Consider the following 5,686-nt stretch of genomic DNA (forward strand, 5'->3'; position numbering starts at 1 on the left):
AGTTCATTGTTCGTAGTTTGTAATTGTCGTTATATTCAACCCAAAATATAGGCTTTTAGGGATTTTGACCATTGATCCATTTTTGTCCTTCTTAATCCCAATACTCCAAATTACTATAACCCCCGTCTTATACGAAGGCCAAGTATTCTCCATTTGAAACAAGCATTGTACTCATTCTGAACTAAGGCACATCAAATGTTTTCATTCCAAATTGGATATCCCACCCGTAATAGTCTGCTTCTTCCATGCTATTCCGATTCCATATGAATGTTGACGCCTCAACTGTTTTCATACTATTGGCTGGAATCATTTACAGGTTGTTGCTTTGATAGGGACAGTCGAATAGCAGCGAAGAAGGGGTAATTTGCTAAATAGGCAGCCTTCTGATTATGGCCGCACTGGTTTCAAAGTGTATCTTTTCATGTTATATTCCCATTAATAGGATCCACGCATCAGAGTTCTAGTTCACTATTAGATCACACTTTTATATCGCATCCAGCACAACTTGTCTGACTTCGGATCTGTACTCTTTGGCCTGTGCAAGCGTTGGCCAACTATACTATGTTTTATCGAGGTCGTCCCACTCCATCTCATCGACTCCGACAGCGAATATGGCCTAGTAAGTCTTGTCCACATGCTTATCGATGATCCCCTGATCTAATAATTTGTTGATGAAAAATGAAGCTGTGTGCCCATAGTAGAAGATAAGAGGGTGGCGTAAAGATTCAGGCTTTTCGTAAAAGGAAGAATCACTTTTGATGTATTTGAAGAGGAGTTCATAGAGATCGTAGCTGTGGGTAAAATATTGTCTCAAATATTACCTAGATATTTGTTTCTGCGGCTGGATACTGAGAGATTAGTGCATCATGCCTTGTGGCGAGACATATACTTATGAGTAAGATGGATTCATACCAAATAAGTGCTGGAGCAAAGAATAGATAATTATGAATCAGCAAGTAGATATTAGCCAAACATTACATTTATAACCACTAAGTCATCAGAAATTGTTATAAATTATATGATGCCATTAAATTTATAGCAAATTGACAATGATGAAGTGTGAATTAAACCGTTTCTTTTGTTCGCGTTTTGAATTTAAGGCATATACTGCAAACAGGGGATTCGAGTTTTATTTAAAACTTGGGCTTCGGATGGCTGCTGATGACAAATCATCTATATGTATATTGCAAAATAATTTAGTATTTAAATATTGACACGTCGATTTTCATCGAAGTTTTTATATTGTAATTGATAATAGAGCAAATGCGAATGCAAACCGCAATGTTAATGACAGTTTTATTACTGCTCCTCGACTGCTGCCTTTCTTTGGGAGGTGCTGATGCTTCTTTGCATGAGCAATACAACCCAAAATTTGACACCAATTTTATTGTATTTCCATTTATTATCACACGTGTAGGTCTTCACAAACGATGGCACTTTCTATCGGCTAAATTCGATTGCCAAAGAAGTTTAATGGTACAGCTCTCTCCCTTTTAAGCTGCTGACCGTAGACTTTACCCCTATAACTGAAAAATAAAATGAAACAATGCCGAAAATAATTTTGCCAACAATCGATGGAGATTTCCTCTACCTGGAAAAGATACTGAACGAGAACTCTCCGACTCCAATTCATCGTCACATTTTGGTATTTAGTTGGTGATATAGATTTAAAGAGAAGATGTATAAGTTTTGCTGGATGTCTGCTTTTCTGCAGAAACCAAGGGGCTCTAGCATTTTGTCTATGAAAACAACGAATATTTCGTGGTAGATCTTCAAGATGGTAAGCTATAGTCTATCGAGCAATTCTTTAAAGCCTCAAAACTGCTCAGCAAGCAAAACCACGCAATTATTCTGGTCAATCGGAAGATTCTCAAGCAAATGAGCAACAGCATGTAAATCAAATCAAGTGTCATCTCATCGAAAATCAAAGTGATGTCTGTCATGCAATTCGCCAAAAAAGGAGATTATAAAGAAAGCCATCATACCTTTAATGAGGTCGAACATGAAAAATACACATTTTCAAGGCTCAGCTCTAAGATTATAACTATAGAAGATGAGCTAAATAATCTCATCTTCGAAATTTAAACGAATAGCGCAATTCTATCTATCTTTGGAGAGAGCCCCACCCATAATTTTAGAGAGATAAAGATCATGAACAGTAAAAGAGAAAAGCTTGCACTAGAAGCGAAACCTCTAGCCCCTCTGAAATAAAATTTAAGTTCCCTGAACAGCTTCAGTGAACTCGGCATTCTCCAACAAAGCTTTGATAAATAGATGGAGTAGTTCCCTCATTCAGAGCACTTCAAATCAAACAAGAATAAGCTCCATACTGGCAGCGAGTAGCATACTTCGGACCTAGAAATGTGCATTATTTCCCAAAGAATAATGAAATAGCTGTCATCTAAGCAATAATTCTATCCAGAGTTCAAGAGTAAATACTTCGAATCCTCAGTGCCTACTTATCCTTATTCAGCTGACAGGCATCTCTAAAGAGTTATCATAACCAAGTAACAACCTTATGTAGTCTATTTCTTTTCATTAACAGTCCTGATCTTAGGATTCTTATTCTATCGACTCAAAGTGAATAAACTATGGGATCAAATAAGTCAAATACAATAAAGTAGTATGTCGAAACTGAAAGACTTCTAATCGAAGCTTGGATCAGTTGAAAATATCGATAAGTAATTAAAAGAAATGCGGAGAATGTATGAAATCCATTGGAACAAAGTCCTGTATCAAACAAAAGATTTCATTTTGTTCGAGGGAAGATTCCTGAATAAAGAAGCCCATGTCTACATGTTATCGCTTCATGGCAATGACATCATCAGTATCGAGTATAAGTTAAATATTCTTTTCTAGTGCTCTCACACTAATCTTGTCAAGCTGTACTATTACACGAGAAACGATGACTCTCTCCTCATTTTTGTTGAAAACAATGGGAAACACTGCAAAAAGCTGAGGGATTTGACAAGGTAAAACTATGAGTTGTTTCATTCAAATAAAGAACTCTTTCGGGACAGCGTCCGGTCTATAATTTAAGGTGTCAAAAATGTATAGAAACTTGCAATCGAACTGAATGCCTTTGTTGAAGACTCCCTGTTGATTTCCGATGTTGATAACTCCATCAAGATTAACATCATCCCCAGCATCATCGAAAAATATGATGAATAGGCTCATTAATAGCTCCGCAAACTGGGCGTCACAATGGTCAGAGTTAACATGGTTGACATCATTCATCGGATAGGCCATTTTGGGGAAGTTTTCGATCTTGAAAAATTTGAAAAATAAAAAAACACGGAAGATGAATAGAACTTTTTCATCAAAGATTTTTATGATTATGTGCTTACAGATGTGCCTGCTCCCTTTATACTTAAATGCAAGAACCCATAAAAATTACAGCCACTTAATTCTCATGACGCCACCAAGAAAGACCTAGCAAATGAAACAGAGCTAAAATAGTAAAAACTACCTGATCATGCAAATGAATAAAATTCAAAAGAGAAAGATACAAACTGCCTTGATCAAATAAGCGTCAATCTACCAGCACAAAAAAATACAGAAATCGTTAATAATTTAGCTGAAGCCGGATTTTCCTCAAATAAATCAAAAATAGCCTCAATGCTTGACCATCCTTTCCTCTGGGATTCCAAATACCGCATCATCTTTATTACCGAGTTCAGTAACTATGCTGAAACCTATCTGGATGACCAGAGGACGAACAAGATGGAATTCGTGTGCAAAAAAATGGGTATGATTACTTATCCTTGGAGTAAATCATTCGACCCTCTCTTCGTATAGTTTTATTTTATGTTCAGGTTAAATAAATCAATCACTATCGGAAATACGATTTCTACTCAGTCAGAGACCTGATCAGGTTGATTAGAAATAAGCTGAACCATTATCATGAGATGCCAAAGTAAATTAAGGCCGCTGTGGGCAAGAATCCTGAACAGTTTTTACAGTACTTGCTCGTGAAATTCCCGAAATTACTGCCATTTATGTATAATTATGCGAACAAGAAGAAGTGGAGGCTGAATATGCCATTATGATCAACCTCAAAATCAAACATAATTCTTTATTTAATTTACAATATGTATAGATTAATTCTCTGTATAATTTAATCATATTTTATCTCTTGCATTATTTGTCTAAATTTGCTTTTAATTGAAATCAGACGGAAATGGCAACAAATTAGAAGATTTATCTTACTCTTACTCTTACTCTTACTCTGAATAATGAATAATATTTCTCTTTTTGCCACTTTAAATGAAGTACTTGTGATTTATCTTTAATAAATATTTTTTCAGCCTGGGGTAAAACATGCAGAAACAAACTATACTACTCATGGAATCGTAGAAGTATCCATTTGGAGAGCTTTCTTCTTAGCCGACTTCTCCTCCAACAATATAATCTCCTGAGCCTTCAAAGTATGGCACTAAAAGGATTTTAATTCGCAAAATATACACCGAGGATAATCGTGAGAAATACGGTGAACTGATATAAAAAATACATCATCTAAAAAGGGTGAATATGCCTCACTTGATGAAGATAGAGTCTGTCCTTGAGCTTGATTAATAAAACTCCATCCATGTTCTCTTATAGTATGTGCCAATATCTATCTAAAAGACCATTCAAGAATACAGCAAGAACTTTATTCAAACCAAAATAATAGATACTCTCCAAAGAATAGTCGATAAATTCTGCGAAATTGGATTGTCAGGAAATTTATGGCAAATATCTTGCTTAGGACTAACTGAACAGAATTAGCTCAAGCTATATGTTGATTTCAGATCGATATAATTCATCAAGCTCTAAAATGGCAACAGGGAGGCCTTATACAAATAGCATCACTCCAGAATAGCCAATATGTCGAAGCCTTTTAGCACTTTGTAATCAGTTTATCTTGCTGGCAACTAAATGATGTTCGACAAATTTAAGCCAATTACTGAGTTTAAATTGAGTACGAGTATTCAGAGCAATTCTTCCCAATCGTAATCAATTATATGCAACCCAAGCCTGGATGAGCTGGCCTTCAAATCTTCGACAAATTCCCGAATCGATCAATTCTTTAATAGTTCGACTCCATTAAAGCTTTTCCTCGCGAAAAATAAAATCAATGAGAATCATTCAAACCCTCAGCAAAATTCGCATACAGGAAGAGTTCCTCTTCCACATGAAAATGACACTTATCATAAAAATAAAATCGAATCTGCAAATTAAACAGAAGGTTTCGAGGCCAGAATTGAAAATTCAATGACATTTGGTTCAAGCAAAGAAGATGAAGTCAAAGGCAACACAAATAAGGCTCATTTTAAAAAAATTAAGGGAAACTGGGGTGAAAGCGACCATTTTATGAATGATTTTGTCAACGTTTTAGGCTCTGAATTTCAAACTCCCAATCCCCCCTCTAAAAAAAATAATCTTGAATTTAAGCAGGAAAAATAGTCATAACTTAATTATGATAGTTCAGATCTTAATACAGCTCGACCTAATGCCGAAATTAATGCGTTTAATGCTCAACAGAATAGCCCAGGCTTCCACAAAGAAGACAAGTTGAAATTACGTAATCGACTGCTTTAAGAATAAATTATATGGGAAGATTCACGATAGCTGAGTAGTACTCCAGTTTAATCGAACCTTTTAAAAAAATAAGATAACATAAAGCACAAAGCTTCTTTGGCAATCG

The sequence above is a fragment of the Brachycentrus maculatus genome, unplaced genomic scaffold, assembly GCF_059751285.1.
Source record: "Brachycentrus maculatus isolate JH-2025_06_01 unplaced genomic scaffold, ASM5975128v1 h1tg001162l, whole genome shotgun sequence".
Classification (NCBI taxonomy): domain Eukaryota; kingdom Metazoa; phylum Arthropoda; class Insecta; order Trichoptera; family Brachycentridae; genus Brachycentrus; species Brachycentrus maculatus.